We start from the raw sequence: 25,644 nt of genomic DNA, 5'->3' as shown, positions 1-25,644 counted from the left end.
CACCTTTATAAAACTTGTTTCTGATTTTATTCTAAGGATATTATTGAGGACATACTTTGTTCAGCAGGATCCTCCTTGTGAGGACTGACAGAAGAAGTTAGTTTTTATTTGTAGTATCAGGAATTGCTGAGCTTTTCCTGAATAGTTGATTTATCTTAGTGTTTCCATGAATTATGTAACTCAGCAATTCCAAACTAAGATAACAATCACCAAAGAAAATTTTCAAAATGCAGAGTCTCAAGCCTTTTCCCAGATCTGCTGAATCAGAATACGGAGGCACAGGTCCTAAGAATTTGTGGTTTTTGTGAAGCTCTCCAGGTGATGCTCTTTGATCATACATTGAAAATCATTAAAGTAAATAATCGTTTCCGATTTCTCACTGCCGCTTAGAAAACTTGGGGCAAAATTGTAGTCTATGCTTTATGAGCCCATGTGATTTCATATTAAGGATGTATTTTTTTAATTTACCATTTTAAAAATGTATCCTGCTTTGATTTCTCTTTGCCTTAATTTTAGCATTATTTTCTACTTCATATTTCAAACATATCTGATGTTTGACAAATTGTTTCTTACCACTTTTCAATCCTTTTTTCAATCAGGTAAAATTATATCCTACAATATACACAGATTTTAAGTGTCCTCCTGTTTAAGAAACATTTATAAATTACACATGGTATAACAACTGTTCAAATTAAGATAAAACAACTCCAGAAAGTTGCCAAATGTCCCCTTCTAGTCACTTCTCCCCAATCTACCCTCTAATTATATCAGTGAATGATCTAAGTCACTATAGTTAATTTAACCTATTCTTAACTTCAAATAAGTGGAATTATATGGTATGTGCTCTCTTGTAACTGGTTTCTTTCACTGAAAAAATTGTTTTTAAAATCCATCTATGTTGTTATACAGTTGAACAACTGTATAGCAACTTGGGGTAGGGCTGCCAATCTGGATACAGTGGAAGATCCGAGTATAACTTTACCGCCAGCCCTCCTATCCCCAGTTCTGCATTCTGGGACTCAACCAACCTGGGATGGTGATAAATATAGTTGACCCTTGAACAACATGGGTTTGAAATGTGTGGTTCATTAGTATGTGGATTTTTTTCAATAAAAACAGTACTACAGGATCCGCAGTTGGTTGAATCTGTGATTGAGGAATTGCAGATACAGAGGTTCCACTCTGGAACTTGAGCATCCTGGGATTTTGGAACTGATAGCAGGTTCTGGAACCAATCCCTTGCAGATACTGAGGGACAACTGTAGTTCAATCCTTTTTATAGCCAAATACTAATCCATTTTCAAGAATATATCAAAATTTATTTATTCATTTATCTGCTGATGGTTATTTGAGTTCTTTCCAGTTTGGCCTATTATGAGGGAACATTCTTATACAAGTCTTTTTGTGATCAAGTGTTTTGATTTCTCATGGCGAATATCCTAGGAGTGGAATTGTTGGGTCAAGAGTAGCTCTGTGTTTAACATTTTAGAAACTACTTTTCCAAAGTGGTAGTATCATATTACACTCTCGCCAGCAAAGTATGACAATTCCACCTACTTAACGGCCTTGCCAACAATTAAAATTTGTTAGCCTTTTACAAATTAGGAGATATAATAATATCTCATTGTGGTTTGAATTTGCATTTCCCTCATGTTTATGGATGCTGAGAACATTCTCATGCACTTGGTCATTTGTATATACTGCTCAGTAAAGTGTCTTTTCAAATTTTTGTCCATCTTTATTAGCTTGTTTTTATTTTATTGAGTAAAGGAGTGTTTTTTTTTTTTTTTCCTTTAATCCATTCTGGTTGCAAGTCTTTTCTCAGATAAGTGTCTTGTAAATTATTTCTTCCAGTCTGTGACTTGACTTTTGATTTTTTAATCATGTCATTTGAAGAGCAAAAGTTATTAATTTTGATGAAGCCCAATTTATGATTTTATTTTATTCTTAGTGTTTTTGTGCCCAGTCAAAAATTTTTTGCATGCTCTGTGTCTGAAAATATACTCCCCTATATTTTGTTCCAGAAGCTTTATGGTTATAATTTTTACACTGAGGTCTATAATCCATCTCAAGTTAATTTTTCATAGGTGTGATATAGGAGTTAATTTTCATTTTGATCTCTACAATTATCCAGTCGTTGTAACACTATTGCTGAAAAGATAATCTCTATCTCATTAAGTTACCTTGGTGCTTTTGTTGAACACAAGTAAATATATATTTGGATCTAGTCATGGTCTATTTTCTGTTCCCTCGATTTATTTCTCTTTTTTTATGACAATTACACATCAACTCAATACCTGTTAGCTGTGTAGTGAGGATTAAAATCCAAGAGAATAAGTAAAATCAGTCAGTGTAAGTATAGTAATCTTTTCAAGATTATTTTTGCTGTGTCCTTGGCATTTCCACATAAATTTTAGAATTAGCCAGTCAAAATTTCTCCACATGAATTGATATTTTGTTGAATATATAGGCCAAATTGTGGAGAACTAACATCTTAGTAATATTGACTCTTTAAGTCCATGAAAATGGCATATTTCTCCATTTATTTGGGTCAAATGTTCTTCTTCATCTGTTGAGTTGGTCATATGGAATTTCTTCTTTAATTTGTAAGTGTGGTCAATAAACAATTCATTTTTAAATGTTGAACCAGACTTGCATTGCTTTCTTTTTTATTGAGGTATAATTGATGTATAACATTGTATTAGTTTCAGGTGTACAACATAATGATTTTATATTCGTATATATTGCAAAATGATACACTTGTATTCTTGAGGTAAACCCTGCTTCCTGATGATGTATAATCATTTGATAGTTTCCGGACTGTTAACATTTTGTTGCGGATTTTTCAGTGTGTTCATGAGTGATATTTGCTTGTAATTTTCCTTTCTTTTTGATGTTTTTATCAGGTTTTGCTATGAGGTTTATGCTCTATTTCACTTTACTCTCCAGCTGTCTCTTTAAGTATTCAGAGGAGATAAAATGCTGATCATCTCCTGTTCTGTTTTGGCAGGGTGTATAGGTTCCTAGGCTAAAATAAAAAAATTACCACAAACTTGAATTTCGTGGCTTAAAATAACAGATATGTATTCTGTCATAGTTCTCCAGGCCAGAAGTCTAAATCAAGGTATCAGCGAGGCTGCACTCCCTCCAAAGGTTCTAGGGGAGAATCCTTCCTTTCCTCTTCTAGCTTCTGGTGGATCCAGATGTGCCTTGATACTGGCTACATAACTCCAATTTCTGCCTCTGGCTTCGGTGTCTGTGTACTCTCTTCTATCTCTTATAAGGAATTAAATTTAGGGCCCACCCACATAATCAAGTGTTATCTCATTTCAAGATCCTCAATGTAATTACATCTGGGTGGAAAAAAAAAGAAACGAAAAACTTTTTCCAAAATAAGGCCACAGTCACAGGTTATGGGGGTTAGGGTATGAACATATCTTTTTTGGGGGGACCACCATGGGACCTCCCGATACAGGGCTTGAATCATGTTTGTTTTTAAAAAAGAACATTCTTTATGTATGTTAAGTTTTAAACCCAAAGACTAGAGAATGTTTATATTCTTTACTGGAAGAAATGTAGTTAATACAAAAGATCTCAGTCAGGCAGGGGTAAAGTCACTTAATGCAGTAGTACAGGTCGTCTGAGAAGAGGAAGTCAAGAGAGAATTAGGTGCAAGAGATATATTGAGAAAAGAGGAAATGGGAAAAGAGACGGAATAGGTGAGGAAACGCTGGGCCCAGTGAAGAAGAGAGGTAAGGAAGGAGGGGTGTGTAGGCAGAGTCTCAGGTTGCAAATAGGTGCAAGAAAGTTTCATCCAGGTTGATGGGAAATCTTCGAGCCAAAATTACATCAAAAACATTCTGCATTCTTAGAGGACTGTGTCTTTCTTAGCCATTGGTTGAGAGCAGCCCACTGGAAATGAGATGATGGGGAAAACAGGATGGTAAAACTCAGACAAGAGCTAGGGCTAACAGCCAAATATCTTCTCTGCAGCAGGAGATCTGACTGGACCATTCTCACGGCTGCCACACTTAATATGTGTGAAGGTAAACTTTACTTGTCTTTGAGCTCCCAATGAAGTAAATTATCTTTAAATAACGATTGTTCATCCACTCCCAAACCCTCTCCCCATGCTGTGATGGTCTTAAAGGATTTTTATTTCATACATAGAATACATTTTTTCCAAGGAAAAGGGGTGACTCCTCCCAAGACTAATTAACTTAGACCATTAATTTATAATCTAATTTAATCTAATTATAAATTATACTCTGTAAACTATTTAAAACAGTTTCTTTTTAAATACGGAATCTGGCCTATCATTAAACAGATTTTTAATTCCCCCCTTAAAATTTTTTTATACTTTCCATACAGATTTGAGCATTTGAAAATGGAGGGTTAGACTATTGTAACATGACATTATTTTGTCCTCTTTACAGCCTTTTGCAAACCTGAATCAAGGGGTCTAATTTGTTAGGAAACCTTGTGAACCCATATGACTTTCTGTAGCTGTGAATGTTGCTGATACTGTTTCCACCCACACACTTGAACTACACCATCACACTCTGCCTGCTGCCTTAACACTGGTCGGGAGGGTCATGTCTTCCAGAAGTCTGGTAAGGGCAGTGCAATGGGTCAGGATGACCTCTAACTTTATGTGGCATAAATATTGACTTGATTTTTAACCACAGTGGCCATTTTGTGGCAGAGGAACCAAATTCATAGGTCTCACCCCTGGTATAGAGAGTCCGGTTCAAATATTCCTCTTTCCACCATGCTATGAGGTTTTACAATGGGAAAATGTAACAGGATGGATCCCTGTTACATCTCTCCAAGAAAGAATGTGTGTGGTAGGGAAGGTGGGTTGAGCTTCAAATGATGGTCACTAAAATTTATTGCTTTTTGTTCTCTGCCTGGTTACCATGAAATGCATCTCTTATGGCCCCTCTTTCTATATCTTATCAGTGGAGGATTGGGTGAAGATTTGTAAGAATGATGCCTGTAAGCATCTGGACTTTTCTGAATCTAAACATCGTATTTAAGGTTTCTGGGCTTCAGACACCTGCTCCTCCAAGTAAGAGTTAGCTTTCACTTTCTAACTTTCTAATCCAGCATTAGCAATCTGGATAACACAGATTATCCATTATCCATATTATCCACAATCTGGATAATAACCATTTATTAATGGATTAAAATACAGATACATATATTTAGTTAAACAAGCTAGCAGAATTTGAGTAATAACTATTTATAAATGTATTTTTAGAGAGCATTTGGTATGGACCAGGCACTTTGGAAAGTGTTTTGTAAAATAGTGCTCTTTCTCCTGGATGCTAGTCTATCCTAGGGATAGACCAGCAATCATAGTTGCAGTGTGCATAGTATGTATACAGATATACATGGACATAGTATACACAGATATTGCATAAATTATATGCCATTTATGTGGATTTTTTCTGAGAAAACTATGGTGGTGACATCTAAATAATAACTTGATCAGTGTGAGTATACCAGGAAATCTGAGGAAAAGTTATGCAAAACTAAAAGAATAAAAAATGAAAGTTTATATTTTATTCAAATTTCTTTAATAATTTAGTGTAGTTGGAATAGAACATATACGTAAAAACTAGACTTGAGATTGAAAAAATATCAGTTGGGGCCAAGGTGGCAAAGGACTGTATTCTGTAGAAAATGGGTGTTGCCAGGGGTTTTCAAACAAAAGCAAGGCCTGAAGATAGGGCAGAATCCAGAAAACCAAGATTCTAAGAATGTAAAGGATGTTTCCTGAGAAAACTATTAAGAAAGAAACAAGATAATACAATGAGCAACCCAGGCTCTCTAACAACCTCACTATTGGGGAAAACCATCCAATGCAGTTCTGGTGGACATTTGTAGTTGAGATTGTACCTGGCAGTTCTGGTGGACATTTGTAGTTGAGATTGTATCTGGCAGGTGTCTACCCAGCATTGGCTTTTCCAATCAATGGTGGGTAGTCAAATAGGACTGCAGGAAAGGAGGTATCCTATATAAAGCTCCACTGCATAAGAGAGAGAAGGGGAGGGAGAGTTGGGAGGATAATGAGTTCTAATTTAAAAGTCTGTTTTGCATTTCATTTAAAGAATATTCCAGTGGCTCGATGGTCTCTCACCTGTAGTCAATTTAGACCCTTAATGGTGTTCACATTAGATGTTACCTCTTAGAATCCTTTTCAAGGTCCCCTTATCTCACAACAATGACTTCCCAGCATTTTCTCAACATCTCCCCTCCCCTGCCCACCTGCTCAGGAACATTCACTTGATTTACTAGTCTCGCAAGATGTCTTCAATTGTTGTTAGTGCCACTGTGCACATGGAAAGCAAATGGGCACACGCTCTCCCCAAGGACCCAACACACTTGGCCCTGACAAATTGTGATCACATATTATATTTAGAGCAGATACCTGCTTCTGACAAGTATTCAAAAATAAATTCGCACTTCAGTCAAAACTCACAGTCATGCTGACAAAGTTGTTCATCCTGAGAAAGTAAAACATTTCTCTCTCCCTCTATTGACGTATTGATTTACTCTGCACTCATCACATACAGAAAGCAAAAACGGTGAGGTGGGTGCCTCTTGGGAGAGCTATTTCTAGCACAGCCAGCTACTCCAATATTGAAAATCTAGTATCATAATAGCTAGGACAGTTTTTGCTCCCTGAATAACCAGCCCTCTCCGAGTATTTTATGACACTTAGATCCCTTTAGTGAATTTGTACCTCTGCTGCCTTTTTGCACGCAGAAAGTGTGCAAATTATAATTACAGATTGAAGCAGAGAGAAAGGAATTAGAGGCATTGTGTTCTATCAGTAGATAACCAGTCATAGTGAGTGAAATACTGAAAATTATTCTAGCTTTTTGAACAAGAGAATTAATTTACAAGATACATGACTTAGAAATCTGTTATTTGGTGGACTTAAACATATTGAAACACTTAAAGACCTAAAAATGTATCTAGTATTTTCATTCTAAAAGCTTTTATCAGTCCCATCATGAAATAGATCATATTGAACAAACCATTTCTTGTCTTCTACCATAAGCAAGGGAGTCACCATTCATGGTGCAATCACATGATACATTATCTCTGCTATGTTTGCTATGGGATACTAATTTTTAATTTAAATATTCTTGAGTTCTCATGGGTTTTTTCTATTGTCATTATTGGGCTATTTGTATAGTTTACCATACATAAAAATATCGTTGGAAAATGATAATCATACTTGAAGGACCTTGCTTATTTTGTATTTACAGTTATGAAGACTTTTTATGTTCACCATGGATCTTTAATTTTAAAAAGTACTATTTTGCCATGTAAAATTTCAGACCTGTTATACTTTAAACTTCTCATATATCAAGAGAAGATTTGAGCGGTGCCTACTTTTCTTATTCTCTACGGTTTGACACAGAGGCTCCTCTGTGCTGTCTGGCTTCCAGTTGGGTTCAGACAATGGTAGGCAACAAAAAAGGCAGAAGCTAGAAGCTGAGACATTGAAAGCACTTATTTTCCTTCTTTGTGGCCACCTTGCTGTGATGCTGAAAGTCCCTCAGCAGACCCAGATCCTGTCCTGTGGTCCTTCTTCCAGAGCGCAGCTCTACTTGCTCTCATCACTTCAGGCCTAGAAGTGATAGTGGGTTCTTGCCTACCAATTGTCCCTTAACCCTTCACACATCTGAAAATAATCGCTTAATTGAACTCTCTCCAGTTAAACAGTTTTGTGTATACCTTTCATCTTTTAACCAGGATGCTGCTTAATACAGTATCAGCAGTGGCCCCAGGAAACAAGCCCCATACTTGAGAATCTGGTATTGGTTGGATCATATATTTAATGAACGCTTGGAGGGAACACCGGTCATCTATAGTATGCAGTGAGCGTCACAATTACTTAATTAACCAAGGAACAGAGTGCTGTACAGCAAGGTGCTGCTGTAAGATCAAGAGGTTTCGGCACTTAGCTGCCATGTCAAAAGTGATTGCAAAAATAAGGGGAGTTGGATAACTTCTTATTATACTGGGAATATTACAAAAAGAAGAATATATGATTAGAACTTTGGCCTTCCAATTCAAAGCACAGGTAGAAAATCAGAACTCTCTGGTGACCAAGAATTGTGTAATTTGTATGACTCCAGGACAGACAGGTTTGCAGATCCTGTCCCCAAACCTGATTGTATGGGTCAAAACTATTTTCACAATAAAACAATGATGGTATTTGCCTTATAATTCCGATTCTCTAAGTCTTCAGTGGAATCTGGTAGAAGCTACATGAGGTGAAATAAAGTCATCCCTCTTATGTGTATTGGTATATTCTCATCTCTGACAATTTTCTGTTTTAATTTGAAATGTTAAATATCAAAAGATATATTCCATGTACTAAACTTTCATTGGGATTATCAATAACTTTTCAAAAGATAAAGGGACCTTGAGACAAAATGTTTGAGAACCACTGCACTAACATATGGGCACTAGTTTCCCTTGTGTTAAGTACTAGTTAATGACTGAGACTCTGAGACGTGATGAGAACGTTGGGATAGATTTAGATGCTGCTGAGAATTGAAAGGTTCAAATTTGCTTGAAGCTTCTTTGCCAGTGAAAGCTGTCCTTCTGCAAGTATCTGAGGAAACTGGCCTTCCAATGCAAAAAACAAAACAAAAAAACCCACCACCAACAACAAAAAAAACCCAAACCCTTCCATTACTACTTAAAGGAAGTCAGACAGAGCAAGACAAATACTGTATGTTTTCATTTACATGTGGAATCTAAAAAACAAAACAAATATAAGAAAACAGAAATAGACTCACCGACACAGAGAACAAACTAAGGTTCACCAGAGGGGAGAAGGGTGGAGAGATGGGCAAAATAGGTGAAGGGGCTTGGGGAACAAACTACTAGGTGTAAAATAATAATTTACAAGGATGTAATGTATAACACAGAGAATATAGTCAAGTAGAAGAAGTAGAAGAAGTAGTATAATCCTTAGGGTGATAGGACTGATGGATTGGCTCCATTTCTACAGCTTATTCAGCCACGCCCTAACTATTTCCACTAGGAGGACTCAACCCTCCCTTTACCAAGGCATTTAGAAATTCATATAGTGAGAGGAACACTGGCATTCAGAAAAGCTCTCTGTATTATCTGATCTCTGCAAACTGGACATGAAGGAGATTTCACCACACAATTGGTCTCCCTGGCATCAATGAGAATAATGGCCATGGAGGGAGCACCGAACACCGTGCTTCAGCTGGATGGCCAAGGACATGCCCCCTCCCCAAGGCTCATCTGGCCACCACTACTACTGATTGCCCAACTTCATTTGAGTAAAGGCTAATGCTAAGTCCCTGATAAGGCACCATTTCCCAGGTGGCCCACAGCTACTCAGTGTCAGGTTGATTACATAGACCATTTTCATCAAAGAGGGGGCAGGAATTTAATGTTATAGGAATGTATATATATATGTATTCATGCAAATTTCCCTTTCTTGACTCAAATATTTCTACTAGCACTATTATTTAAGGATTTCTATAATGCCTCAGTCATCACCATGGTGTCCTCCATAACATATCAAGGATCTTAATTTACATTTCTTTAAATTTCTTTAAATTCAACAGTGACATCAGACTATGGTGTCTCTATCTTTACTATGTGCTCCATTACCTTAAGACATCTAAGCCATAGAACCATAGAGTTTCCTACTGGAGTCTCAGTAATGGCCCCAGCCATGGAATACTATCCTGTGGATTGTTGATTTACAGGATGTAGTTAAACTAGCAGCAAATTATTATGGTTCCCCATAAAATGAATAATTGGGTCTGGGAACCAATTACTATTACCCTTGATATCTTACTTGCTAAATTTTCCTCTCTTTAGAAGGCAATGAAGACACCAGCAAAAAAAACCCAGAGGTTAGAAGGAGAGAATGATTTTGGTACATTATTTCTCCTCTTTCTCTCACTGCCTCATTGAGGTTTTGGCATAGGCTGTGTTCCTATATGAGGATGTGTTAAATCAGGTGGCCCCTGTTCCATAGTTCCAGTTCTCACTGGGTTCTGGGAACTCCATGCTTTTTCTTTCCCTTTTCAAAGAATGGTAACAGCTCCCCAAATTCCTGTCTGTGAGTAGTCCTTGGTACTTTACCTTTGTTGGTTTATCATCCTAGAACTCTGCCTACACCTCTGTAGATAATTCCTGAAGTTAATCTTCACTTAAAACCTTTCAGTGCTCCATCCATTTCCTCCTCTGGCACTAATTAATAGAATAAGGAACGATTTTAGGTACCCTATGTTTATAATTTGGGATCACATACATAGCCCGTCTTGAATGAACTTAAATGTAGCAGAAGAAATAAAGCATGGCTTATACATAAAGCTATAATAAAATACTTTAAAGTAATTCTTTAACAGATGAGTATTTAGACAAGGCAGAAAGTATTTACATCTTTTGGAACAACAGAACACTTCAAAGCAAACATTTGAATAGGACATAGAAATATTGTTCCAATTTACACTTGTGGTGAGTAGGTGTAAGGGTGAGGAATCATCCAGATGGAGAACAAATGCTTGGAAAAGAGCTAGTGCGATTCAAAGTGTAGTCGAGTTGTCTAGACCATGTCTGGGAGGTTAAAGATTGGTGTAGAATGTACCGGAATTTAAACAGCATGGACTTTACGTACATTAGTATGTTAAGAAAAAAATGGACTATTCCAAGATAATGGAAAGAATGGTATTTGGTTTTCTTTCATTTTTATCTTAATCTTAGAGAAGACTGATAATTTAATATATGTCATCCTTCAGAGTTCTTTTTGTGAAACACTACTGGGAAATATATGTACAACTTTCTTACACCCATTTACAAATGTGCAAAACACGTTAGAACCTATCTTATCAAATGCCATCACTTTGCGTCATATGTTTTTACTGGCAAAAGTGCTAAGGACAATGGAAATAATGTTGGTTTATACATTCATATTAAAAAAATGAAGAAATATTTTTCATGGATTTTTTCGGTAATCCTTTTTTATGATGCACTGTGAAAGATATTTAAATTCTCTTCCTCTGTAGTTCAAGGCATCATAATATGAAATAGGGAATTATTATGTAATACATGAGGATAATTTTTTCCCAAATAAGGAAGAAAAACATAAAATAGAGAATCATGTTGCCCATAACAACCAAATGCTAGATTATTGTTGCTAGGTTATTTACTGAGAATTTAATGAAGAAAGATAATGACAAAATTGCCTTCAGGTCTGCTTTTCAGTATTTTTGTAAACTCCTCAGGCAGTAATACAAGGTGTTTGCTCCAACTCTCTACTCCCAAAAGATAGCCAGGTCTTTGTGCTCTGAAGGCTTGAGTATTCTTCAGCTCAGCGAATGGGTTTTGATGCTTCCAGGGCCTGTGTCTGTCGGTGTGGGCCATTTACATCCTCATCTTTCAGATAGTCAGCCAGCGCTATAATCGTGTTAAAAGGCTGGCGGAGCAAATTGGAGTGACCTAAGGATTACACAGGTTTGTGGGACCTGGGGGAGAGGTGGGAATTGTCGATACCTCTACTTCAGTCCCATCCAGTGCTTGGGAAATGAGAGGACCGCAGAGGCAAGGGCAGGGCAGTCAAAACAAAGACCTTGTGAACCTAGACCATGGGCCTCAAGACTGACAGTAGAGTAACGGTGTTGAAGCATCTTATGTATCAGTCTTACACAAAATTTCAGAATTTCAGCTGGTGTGTTTTGTATCCCCTCGGCCACAGTGTTTTTATCAGGCATTCCAGATGAGTTTTCAACATGAAACACACAGAAATATGGGAAAGCAAAAGGAGAAGATATTCTCATGTCCGCACCAGGGATTACACATTCCTCATATTTTTCTTAAATATTAAAAGAGCCCCAGCCTAAATATTTATCAGGATTATGCTGGTTTAAACTTATTCCCAGGAAATAAATAACGCATCAAACATTTTTTAAAACTTAAGTTTACAAATAATTCAATAGTTTTGTAATAGCTTAAATCAATAAAAACTGTACAATGACACAGATCGAATTCCATACATGAAAGCAAGAAGCAAAAAGGCAATGAACTTTCATAGACTGCATACATATTACAGTTTCTGAAAGCAGTAAACAAGTCTTGGAGAACATGTGTGACTCAATAGATGAAGCCACAAACAAAAGATATCACCTGTAGTTAAAGGAAAATGATGCAAACAACTTCAGCATCAAGGTTAAATGGTAAAAGATAAAAGGACTCCATTTTGCATAATGTTGCGAATAAAATCTCTAGAGCAGTGCTTTCCAAACTTCAGTGTGCATGTGAATCACCTGGGGACTTTTTAAGGTGAGATTCTGACTCAGTAGCTCTGGGATGCGGTCTGAGATTCTGCAATTCTAACAGTTTACTGGATAGTGCCAATGTGATGGTCTATGGAGTAATGGGAGTCTAAGTTCAATGCAGATTATATGTGACTATCACAGGAGCAGGCTATAGCCATGCTAGCAGATTTCAAGCACACCGACATCCACTAGAAGTGTTCTGCTACTGAAAATAAGTCATCTGATAAATTTGTAGTCTGCCTTAAAATTTTTTCTCAGAAAATGGAGAAAGGAATAATAATAACAGTTTTATTGAGCCTTTGTTATATGCCATGCATTGATTTGAATGCTTTACATTTAATATTTAATTTTTGTAGCAACCCTTTGAGGTAGGTGGGTAACAAGATCCAGAAATTGACTTCTACAGAGTAATAATAAAAAAGAGAGTATGGAAGAGGGTTAAATAAATACTTTCCCATTTATATAGAAATGCAGTTCTGCACAAGTATCGGGTTAAAGCAATCTTACTACCAGAAATTCAGATAAAAAAGACATGGTCCCAGTAGTAGATCAAATATTTAACATGAGCTAATAGTATGAGTTCCTTGTGAAACCAAAGTAAGAGAGCTATGTTACACATGTTACAGGATGTTAGATATAGCATATATCAGGAACAGGAAAAATAATGTTTAGATCAAAGGCATAACGTGTCCATTGTGCTCTGTTCTGGTTAGAACATATTTATTACAATTTCTTGTTAAATCTGGCAGCCAGAAATTAGAGGCATGAACAAAATGGTGTACATGCGTGAGAGAGTAAAGCAAAATTTTAAAGTGACTGAAAAACAAATACAACCCGAATGTCTCACAGTCACTCAGCCTTATGGATCATCCTTTGATAGCATCATAAACTGGCCCAAGTTCGATTCCTGGGAGGGAAGTAAATCCACGAAACTTCCAGAGATTTTGAGTTTTCCTGAGGGATTTTTTTTTTATTTCCTTGGTTATCTCTTATTCCAACTTCTTGCTTTTTCTTTATGCATTATAAATTCCCATTTCTGGTTCTGTTTTGTGAGATATCTATCCTATTTTTATAATACTTTGCCCCGTGCCTAACCACCACCACTTCCCTTTAATTCCCCAAAGTACCATTAACACAAAGCTCTTGTGTGGAACAGCCTCTTATTCTGGGGGATTAAGGATAATTCAGTGTTCAAAACACGAAAATGTATACTGCAGTCTCCTTCCAGGCATTTTAAAATAAGGGAAAAAATAAAACAAATAAATGATTTTGATTTTAAATCATTTTGGTTTTGAATAGATAAGACAAGCGTAGGTATCAATTTATAATTAAGATGAACAAAGATATAATATGAGGAAGAATTCTTACCACTCCATATCCCAGACCACAATCCTGTTGCCCAGATGCACCCCCATTATCTTTTTCTTGTATATTTTTCCAGAAGTAATCTCACTTGAAGATTTTGAAAAATAACAAATACTAAGTTCTTTAAAATTATGTTTTTTGAATGCATTTCTTGAAGATTGCTCTACACACATTCTTAGCCTTTCCTTTGGGTAATAAGACACTGGTTAGAGCCCAGCCTTGGAAACAACTTAGAACTCACTTTTGACCTAACAGTTTAAAGGTCATTTTGTCTTTCCCTAAAGAAGAAATGTATCACCCAGCATCTGTGTCATTCTCCCTGATATTTGCACCTTCCCTTGGGGGTTCTGCTCTTGCCAACTCCTTATTCACAGTCCTCTCTTTTTAAGACAGCCTCCCTTCACCATCAAATCCTTTGTCTCTCAATCTGCCAGTTTAAAATTTCAAATGTGTTATTATACAGAGCAATTTAACTATTCTCGTCTAATATTTTTCTTCCTGTTGGCTCTTCGCAAGGACTGGCCATGCATGAACAACACCAGCACGGTTCTCTCCCTAAGAGGATTGTTCATTGCCTCTTACTAAACTCTCAAACTGCAGCCACCTTTTAAAGTAACACTCTATCCTCCCCCCTCCCCCTCAACTCGATTATTTTCCTTCCTTAGCAAAAGTTGTTAAATCACTGGATAGTTTCCAGGAAATTCTTTCCCCGAGTGCCAACGCGGGAGGGAAGGGGGAACATATTATTGATATTTAATCAGAGCCTAATCAGACACTAAGCTTGTGCCTAAGGGGTGGGATCTTCCTTAGGCAAAGAATGTGCACGTCTGTGGGGATGGCCTGTCTTCAGCACTGTGAGAATATAGAAGGGGAGCCTGACCTTGGAACAAATTCCTTCCCCATCTCTGAGGTCACACCTCAGCTCTCCCATTCAAATCTTTCAGGACAATAATTTAAGAAAAGGAATTCTGAGTCGGAGAAAATATCTGGCAGAGCTCATGTACCAGGGATTGGGCAGCTCTCCTCTCCTCAAAGGTAACAGCACAGTTTAGATGTGGCCAGAGAGGGTGAGCGGATTCCCCACGTTCCTCGCTGCATTTCCTTTGCCCTTCATCCACCTGCCGCCTAAGTGAGGAGAGATCATCAATATAAATTAAACTGCCTGCATTCTAAGTAAGATACCAGTAAAACAAATCCAACAGGCTATAAAAAGAATTAAAAAATGGCAAATTAGACTTTATCCCAGAGTAATGTAAAGATAATATCTCAATGAATAAATATTAAACAATAGGAATTCTATTAATGTAATTGGTCACATTAATAGTGTAAAGGAGCGAAAATTATATCACCTTTAAGATGACTGAATTACTCAAATTTAGCACTCATTTCTTTTTTAAAAATATTTATTTTAAAGTAATAATAAACCCATTAAAATTAACAAATTATGTTTTTATGGAAATAATTGTATTTTCCAAAACAGATAATAGTAAGAAGAGTGGCACCCCTTTATATTTTTGCAAATCTTTTTAAAACCTGGCTTGTAGAAGACAAATTCTCATATCTGCTTCAGCATTCAATCTGTTGCAATATGTTACTTTAAGTATATGAAAAAAATCTGGCCTCACATAGGTATACAGTTGGACAAGAGAGGAGCTTGTGAGACCCCTGAAAGGGCTTGAGAGACCCTCACATTCCTCCAAATCATATTTGAGAATTAATGTCCTAGAGAATCTGTATTTAAATCTCACTAAAATTGATTTAGCAACATTCATTCTTTATTAAATGAATCAAAATTTATAGATCAGGAACTGAAAAATTATAAGAGTTCTGATAAATAATGAACTGTTTTCAACATCAATGTATGGTCAAAATGGTAAATGAGTGCTATAAAACTTTGAGATGACTTTAAATAATTATGTAAGAAGATATTAAAATAATTTGTGTTAATGAGTGGCAGCTGTTCTAGGTATTTGGCACACCAACCATAAACTAAAACCTTCTTTATTGATGTAATATGTGTGTGTGTGTTTGTGTTTTTGTGTTTTAAATACCTTTGAGGCTCTATTAGTGGGAAAATTTCCTCTTAAATCTTAGCAATGTCACTCAGTGTTTTTAATTTAAATGATCTCATAGTTTTTCTGTTCAGAAAAATGCACAAAGGTTTAGTAAACAGGATAACTATTCATATACATACGTATATATATACACACACACACGTGCAGATCAATATAAAGTTGAAAAAGTGAACTGTGATTACTTTCATCATAAACACTTATTTTTAGAAATTTAATATATATCTTAATTATATGTATATTTTCTCATGTATAAATGTTACCAAAGAGCAATTTTATAATCATATATGCATAATTTTATGTTAATTTATTTAATGAATTTTTTATTTGAGCCTGTCTATGTACCAGAGACTATCATAGGTTCTGGAGATAAAACAATAAGGAAGGCAAAGTACCAAGCTTTATAAACATTACCTTCTAGTAGACGAAAACGGATCATAAATTATCAAATAATAGTAACATGTCATCAAAATTAAATACCATTTACACTCATTTGGCAAATATTAAGAAGTCTTATGATACTATTAGAGATGGCGTGGGCTGAAAGAATATCTCAAATAGAGCTGGTAACAGTGTAAGTTGGAAAACTGTTTGGTTTTGACTTGTAAAATTGAACATAACTTAAGACCCAGTAATTCTACTCCTAGATACATACTTAAGAGAAACTCCTGGACATTTGCACTACAAAATATTTTCAGAAATGAGCACAGCAATACTGTTAATAGTAGCAGAAAACTGGAACCTACCATAGACAGAAAAAGAGGGGGAAAATGATATATTTATACTATGAGATATTATATATAGGAAACCAACAACCATGGTTACCTGCAGCAACATGGTTAGATTGCATTTGAGCACAAGAAGTGGGCCACAGATTACATTCAGTATAAAGACTTTTTATATAATTTAAAACAATTTTAATAAAATATTGTTCAAGTGTGGGTGTGTGTGTGTTTAGGCAAAAAAATGATGAACACAGGATTTAGGAGAGTGGTTAGCTGCCTCTGAGGAAGGCAGGAGGATGATAAAGGGCACATAGTAGAATTTACTTTCATGTTTTAGATCTAGGGTTGGATGTTGGTTTCAGGAGGGATCAATTTGAATTGGCCAAATTTAGCATTCATTTCTTATATGAGCCTTTTAGCAAGTTAATGGTAACAGATAATGTCCTAAACTGGTAACGAAAAACTGTCTACAAAATCACCGTCAAAATAACACCTATTAGAATAATTCCTTTTAAAGTCATGAACAAACCAAACAGCTGCTATATTGGCTATAATTTAACAATATTATAAACATTCAAGTCAGTTCCATCAGTTGAGAAGGAAAAATAAGCTATATGTTTTTGAAAAGAAAAATTTAATTGTTTGAATATAATAGGATTGCTTATTTAGAAATATGTGTGTCCCTTGAAAAATTATTTAAACTACTATAATCAGTAAGATAACTGATTTTAAAATTCATTTAGAAAGAAAAGTGTAAAGAAAAAGTGAGTGAATCTTGATAGTCTATGTGATAGAACATATATTGAAAAATATAAAAATGAAGAGATGAGTGGGGTAGAATGTAGCATATATGTAGCTTCTTTTTAAGGTGGGAGTAGGGAATAATTAGCAGGGAGTAGTAAGGAGGAACAAGAATGAAACCAAATCCCCTAGTGGTCCTGGGAGTGAAACAAACAAAACAGCATTAAGAAACAAGACAACAACCAGATGAGAGGGATGCTTGGAAAACAGGGTCTTTACTGACTGTGAACTCCCACAGTGTTCCTCAGTATGGACCTTTGGTCTATCAGGAGGGACAAATCTTCCGCAAGACTTGATGTATCCAGTCCATTTAACATTCCTGACCCCTGTCCACTAAACGCAAGGAGAGGTCTCCAGTGATTGGGGCAGAAAGTCTTCCAAACATGTCTAGCCCCATGGACTGGGAGTCTTTTGGAACAGAAGGTGCTCTGGATCAGGAAAGAGGTTGACTATTTGGGAGTTTTGTTTATGACCATCAGTTCAGAGAGAATAGCGCAAGGTATGAGAAATTGGAGCTATATGGGGCTGGTAGTGACTGACATAAACAGGGATATAGGACTTGATGGAATTTTCTTGATGATCTCTTAAAAAGGTGTAAATGATAGGTTCTAATTGCAACTTCCTTGTCAAACTTCTCTCTCAAGAAGTTTCCAGTAATGAAGCAGATAGTATGGACCTAGGGGGTTGCACCAGGAGCATTTAGAAGTTCATCGACCCTCATACCACTTCAGAGGTGGGCAAGGTTTAGCCAGCAGAGGGACAGCCACCCTGACTGAGACATAGAAAGATATATTCTATCATAAACCATCAGATTTTTATCATATCAATAGAAAGTTTCAGTTTATATTATTTTCTGATCCTCTCTACAATCCACAATTTCATATTTGAAGCTAATATAAATCTGATTTGAGGCATTAATCGTATGACCCATTATAATAATTGCTGCCAACTATATTTACTTTTGTTACCCATTTTAGGCTGTTTTAACCTTTTGTGTCAAACCATTCTGCAAACTGCTACCAAGTCAGCATAGCCTGATTATAACTTGATAGAAATCAAAATTTCAGCATTTCATATATGAGGTGAATGTTATCGTTAATTCTGATTCATTTCAAGATGCTTCTGAATTTTAATTTAATTTAAATTAAAATAATTTAAATGAAATTGGCTGTTAGATTTTAAATTTAATTTAAATTCCTTAGATGCTTTTCCATTTCAATTCGGAATTTTAATTTATCACAAATATAAACTAATTTAAATTAATTTTAAAATTCAGATTTCTTTCAGATTCAATTTGAATAAAAAGCATTTATTTTGATCTGTGATTTCAGCCCATCAGAATAGACTAATTAAAATTATTTTTTTAATTATATCTTCTTTCTTTCTCTCTCTCCTGTGGCTTACCAAAGGCCAAGATAGGAGAGCAGTCTGCCTAGGTGCAAGCAAGAAGGGTGTGCATTGTAATCCAAAGTCAATAACAAAACCAGCTAAAAGTCAGTCTTACTTTTAATGTCATAATGCACCAGCAATTCTTTAAAAATTGATAGATTCTAAAAAAGTTATAAATTATTCTTCTCTGATAAAAGCTTTTGTTGGCCTCAGCTCTAAACAATGGTGGTGGTTACTGTTCAGTTTTAAAGTCCAGATTAACACAGTTTTATTACTCATCTTTTCAAAAATGTTTTATATGGCGGCTTATTTGGAGAACTGCCAGTTGTACATATGTGGACTCAACTATACATGCTTATCTGGAGATTAAGCTTATAATGGTTTAGAATCATTCAAGTTAGCTTTGGTTGTAATTTCTGTCTCCATCCCCACTTGATAGTGTATATTTCTACATTTAAAAACCAGATTCAGAACAGCGACCAGCAGAGTTATTGTAAAAATGAAGGAAAAAACTTGAGTCAATTCAATTCTGCCATTCTACGTGACCACTTGGTTATTTTTAATATATAATTAAAACAATGAAAGAGCGCAAGTTGCAAGATGTGATATTTTTATTGGGTAATGCAAATTTTAGTTCAGTAGTGAAATATTTTATTAAATTTGAATAATATCTTTAAAATTAAAATCTAATTTTGTAAAATTGCTGCTCTTTTTCATTATTAAACCATACTGTTATTATTCATCACTACAACAGACCAACATATACGTGTAACTCTTCCCCATTTTATAAAAAATGCATTAGTGTAATTAAGCAGTATTAATCTAGTACTCTATTTTCCCTTTTTGTACTGTGATATTATTTATTTGTTTGTCTTATTAATGGCATAGTTTTATACACACATATATATTTCAATGAAAGAAAATGTTTACTGCCTGTCTTTTTTTCTAGCCATTATTTTATTAATTTCGTGTCATGATTGTTACTGAAAATAATTTTATCATAAAATGGGGGTTCTAAAAAATGATCTGCCCACCTCCCCCCACCCCGCCCAGTGTCAAGTACACTAGGAATACCATTCTGTTCCTCCATCTCTTCCTTTCTCCTTCTTTCCCCAAACCCAATATGTGAGGATGTGAGGTTTGTGTGTACTTTGGTGACTCTCCTGAATCTAGAACAAGTTCTGCAGCACATCTTGGGTGTTCAGTAATCATTCATTATGGAATAGCACCGTATTATTCCAATTTTCTTTATTTTTTAAAATATGTTGGGTTATTTTATGAGGATGAAAGAACAATTAAATTCCTATTATGCTTGTTATGGGTTATAATATTATTTGGGATTCTAATTTTCTCAAAGAAAATATAATTATAAGAAAAATCCATGCTCGCTTCGGCAGCACACATACAAAAAAAAAAATCTATAAAATTCTGTTCAAATAATAAACTAGAGTTGGCTGAGTAGAAAAGATTGTGGAGAGAAAGCATTAGAAAAAAATAAACAAATTTATTATTTTACTCTGTTTATATACTGAAGAGCTATAACAAATTTCCCAACTCTGTGACTATTAATATATAATAGAAACTGTTATTTGATTCATAGACTTAAGTTTAAGTTTTGTTGTTGCTGAGTCTGAGCAAATAGTTGGAGATTTCTCTATACCCTAAAAACTAAGGCCAACTTTATGACTGCAGCACCATATCCATCACTAGAAATGAATCACATAGACAGAAGCCCCAGACACAAGTACCTTCAACACTATTTGTAAAGTGAACTCCATTTATCTGTATCCTCTACAAGCAAGGACTCTGGAGACAGCAACTTTGATCTGAACAGTATGTCTGTCACTTAGCTGTGTGATCTTGCAAGTTACTTAGCTTCTCACTGGAAAAAAAAATATTATCCATATTAAGTGGATTAATATATGAAAAGTACTTAGAACATATTAACATATGTAAAGTACTTAGAACAACATGTAAATGCTTATTATTATTATTTCAATAAGTAACATCACTGATGTATTGATCCTTTATGTCTTTGATTCTTTATTTTAACCACTTAAGTGGATTAATCATCCCAATTTTCTCAAATGGAACAATGAATCTTAGAAAAGTAAATGATTTTCTTCAGGTGGGCGAAATGGGGTTAGAAAAAATATTTTAACTCTTTCTCATAGTTTGGTACAACCAATGCATTTAGAGGGTTGGCTTTAATATTAAGAAACATCTTACTTAGTTCCTCTTTTGCAAAACCATTTATATAACCTGTCATTGTTAGTATATTTCTTGTTACAATCTTGTGACTCATGGAGGAGAAGGACAAGTACTATGATAAAATAAAGCCTTGTTTTGTAACATGGTAATTGTTGAGATGATGATATTCCTAAGAGAATATCAACAATGATTCTAAGAAGACAGGGGCAAGGACAATAGAACATAAGGTGTTTAAAGGAATATAACCAGGGCCACTTTCCAGGCACAAAATGACTAACCATCTTTCCTTCTGAGTAATTGCTGCCTTTTTATCAATGATGTCTCCTTTCCCTCTTCACACTCCCACATTATAAACATAAATAAGACACTGAATTGCTGAATTGTCCCTAATTCTTGATAGCATCCCATCCAAAATTAGCCCTATCCCTCCTTAGAATCATCTAGCACAAGTCCAAACCCTATCAGGGATACTGTAATGCCCGATTCCTGTGATATGTATCTCATCCTGGCAGTAAGTCAATAAACTTTTTTTTTTTTTAAGCTATAGGTGTGTTCCCTGTGATCTTCAGTCAGTGGGCTTTAAATTGTACTTTCTCTCAAAGAATATAAAAACTGTAGAAGAGAATTGCACACACATACACACCAACACAAACACACTTTTCATCTCCCAGTGTGTTTGTACCACTATACTGTATTCTATAATTGACCATAACCAGTCGTTAATTGGCTGTGAAACAGGAAAGTTAGAAAAGACAGTATTTTGTCTGTACTAATGTGACTTCAATAGATCAATAGTTTGTCTTTAAAAGTGTACTCTGTTAAATGCCTTAGAGAAAGAGAGAGATTTTACTCTGATTGCTCAGTCGTCTATAAGTCATCTAGGAGATTAAAATAAATAAAAATTAACTTTCCTTTTTTTTCTAGATTAAAAAACATTTTTTTCTAGATTTGTTTTTGTTTTAAAAATTACTGCTAAAACAGCTACCCTTGGAAAAATGATGATATTAAGCAGACATTATAAAATCTTTATATACTCTACTATTGTTTGAGCAGACTGTGATAATGCATGATATCATTCAGGAATGCATAGATTCATATTTTATGAAAATAGTTAATTGTAGAATTTATAGTCTGTCACACTAGGAAGGATGCTGCCAATACTCATACTTTTCTTCTCTTTCCTTTTTGGTTCTTCTTGACACAAATATGCACTATGGTTAAGCAAAACTTTTGTACATGAAAAAAATGTATACAATCAGTCATTGCTCTATGGTTTAAATAATATATCTGAGTACCATTTAATGGTTCTTTTACTCTATCTTATTTCTATTTTTCTCTTGAGTTTCTCATTCGTTTTTGCTTTTATGTTTTGTTAAGAATTTCCTCCAAAGTGCTTATGCTTTTAGAGTAATCCTTAGGGTAAGCTCTTCCACATTTTTATAACCTAGTGAAAATCACACAGGTCTTTAAAAATTCAAGAGTAAAGAAATAATGTTGGCCACAACAGACTGAAGAATTCAAAATTGAGACGAATACCCCTAACCTAACCACTTTTTCTAAGCTCTCTCCATTTCCCCCATCTAACACTTTTATGTGCATTTTTGCTGTGTTTGCTGATGGAGAAGTGGTGATGTCTGGGCGGCAGGCTCACTATACTGTGAAATGAAACTCCAGAACATGCTAATCCCTCCATTAGCTAAGCCCTCCAAGGTAACAAGGCTTGTAATTCTATTATGAATACTTGTCAGGTTATTACTGTAGGTAGAGTATTTCGAGATTTATTGAATTTTAATCTGCTTCTGCCCTTCCAGCTGTTAAACAGAGCTGCACAATAGGCCTGTATTTCTGAGAATTTCTGTAAAACTAAGAAAAATATTCACTAGCAACGGGAAGAACAAGGACCCATGATTTTTAAGCGTTGGCATTAAAGCCGAACCTCAAAAATCCTCATCACTTTAAGTCAGAAGCTGAGTGAGCAACATTTTTGAACCCCAGTGATTTAGCATCAGTCTAGATTCTAGAACTAGGACCAGATGACTCAGAAGTGGCCACAAAGGATGACTGTGCAGAGGGGACAGAGAGGAACCCAGCCAACCTGGCATATAACTTTTCTCACAGTGAACACAGTATAAAATTAATTTTACTAATATTATTGGACTATATTTTAAATTTTAAATAGTGTCCCCTGGAAGCATTACACATTTTTTTTTGAATTAGGCAGTCTGAAATCCACTAAAAGTAGCACAACATTAGAAAGTATTATGTCTTTCTTTACAAGGGAATATTTGAAGTATGAGACCAGAAGATAGAGGAATGGAATTCTGTTGAAAGAATAATAATAAAACTGAAAAAGAGTTTACATAAAAACATAAATTTACATAAAAGCATAAAACAATTCTGTGAGAACATTATTTTAAATATTTTTAAATTCTATATTTCAATTTTGTGGCTGAAATAGAGGTCCTATTTTAAATTCTTTTTGTTTGCTTGTTTATTCATTATGTTTCCCTGTCTGCAAAGGACTTGGTTGTGATGTGCCACCAGTGGAATCAATACTCAGGAATTTATACGACACACATTAAGTACCTTTGTGTGCCAGGAGGGGGCTAGAACAGCATCTGGTAGAAATATGTGTCAAATATATATGTGCTCCTGATTGTTGCGAAGCCACATTCTGCAAAGCCAGAATTCTTTTTAATGTTCTAGAGAGCTTCTTAATTAAAGTGTGGTCAACTACTTCAAGTCTCAGCTTAAATATCTCCCCAGAGAGGCCTTCCCTGCCTGACCAACTTTCATAAATGAGGACTCCACTGTTATTTGTTATGTCAGTGCTCTGTTTCCTTCATAGATGGACCAATATCTTCAAGCATTCATTTTAATTTCAATTTTTCCTTTCACTTTATGTCCACTCACTACAGTGTAATCTTCCTGAGATCAGGGACCAAATCTGTGTTACTTACCACTGCATTTAGCACTTATCCTGCATTTAGCACTCTGCCCCAAAGCAAGTTTATTTTGTCTTCACCTTGGGTTTTAACAAAATTTTAGTCTTGAATGCGACATTATATTTCAATTTGATAATACCATGTTGGATTTTTCAATTAACTTTTATTTCACTTGTGTTGAGTCACAACCAGAGTAGGAAATAAGGAAGAAAGGCAATGTCTATAAAATGTTTCTACATACTACTCCTCTTCTTAACTAATAAAATAAATAAAACTTTATTCATTATAAAAGAAATACTATAGAAAATTTGAAACTACAGAAAAAAATTTCAAATTTTAATTTTGAAATAATTATAGATTCACAAGAAATTACAAAGAGAGTACAGAGAGGTCTCATGTACCCCTCACCCACTTTCCCCAATTTCATATTTTATATAACTATAGTATAGTATCAGACTCAGGAAGTGAACACTGGTACAATAAGTGCAAATAGTTCTATAACATGTTATCACATGTGTAGATTCATGTGACTAACGCCACGACCAACACACAGAACCATTCCATTGTCACAAAGATCTCCTTCACGCTACCCCTTATAGTGTAGTCACATTCACTCTCTCCTCCCCACTGCCATTCCTAACCACTACTGTGTTCTCCATCCCTATGTAATTTTGTCATTTTGAGAATGTTATACAAAGGGGAACCATACAGTATATAACACTTTTTAGATTGGCTTTTTCCACTCATTATAATGAACTTGAGAGGCATCCAGAGTGCTGATATATCATTAGTTTGTTTCTTTTTATTATGGTGTAGTAGCCACTGCATGGGTATAACATGGTTTGTTTTAATCATTCACCCATGGAAGGACATCTAGGCTGTTTCCAGCTTTTAACTATTACAAATAAAGCTGCTATAGACAAGTATGTATAGGTTTTTGTATAGACACAGTGTTCATTTCCATTTTTATATGAACATACATTTCCCTTTTTTCTTATTTTTATTTCTATTAATGAAATAAGTAAAAGTTGTATGAAAAGGTACTCACTATAGAAAATTTAAAACTACAGAACACTTTTAAAAGGAGGAAAAGCAATCACCTACATTCCTGCTAATGAAAATCAGTCACTATTACTATTTTGGTACTTTTCTCTCTAGTTTTCTTCTAGACTCAAGATTTTTATTGCTGTTTATAAATAGTTATGATTATAATACATAAGTGAAATTTTGTATCCTGATTTTTTCTTTACTATTATAAAATAATTGTTACAAATAAAAATGTGGGAAAGATATATACATATACATGTAAAGATAAGTTTATTTGAAATAAAATATAATAGTGAAAGAAATATTCCCTCAAGCCCACCACTCAGTGTAAGAAATAGTATACACTATTACCACTAACACCCCCTTAGGGTCTCTTTGTGTTTTATCCTTTTTTTTTTTAGGTGTTTTCAGGACCTCTCGTCAACCATGCTGTTGAAAACAGATGTCATTTTTTTAAACAAAACTTTAAATGAGGAGAGGTAGGAGGCCCCCTGATTTTCTTCTTAACTCACTGTATCTGATAATACATCTCCTTTACTTCCTCTTCATAGTTCTTCAAAAAAAAAAAATCTTACTGGAAGCATCAGAACTTTCTTCTTTTGAGAATCCTATGCTTTAAATTTCTTCTAAGTAAAGGGTCAGTTAATCCTAGACTGTAGTATACCTTTACAAAACCAGTGGAAATTAAAACCTTACCTGTGAGCATTTTTCCAAATTTGTTTATTGTGTAGTTAAA

This window comes from Eubalaena glacialis, chromosome 8 (genome assembly GCF_028564815.1).
Source record: "Eubalaena glacialis isolate mEubGla1 chromosome 8, mEubGla1.1.hap2.+ XY, whole genome shotgun sequence".
NCBI lineage: Eukaryota > Metazoa > Chordata > Mammalia > Artiodactyla > Balaenidae > Eubalaena > Eubalaena glacialis.
This window is presented reverse-complemented; position numbering follows the sequence as displayed.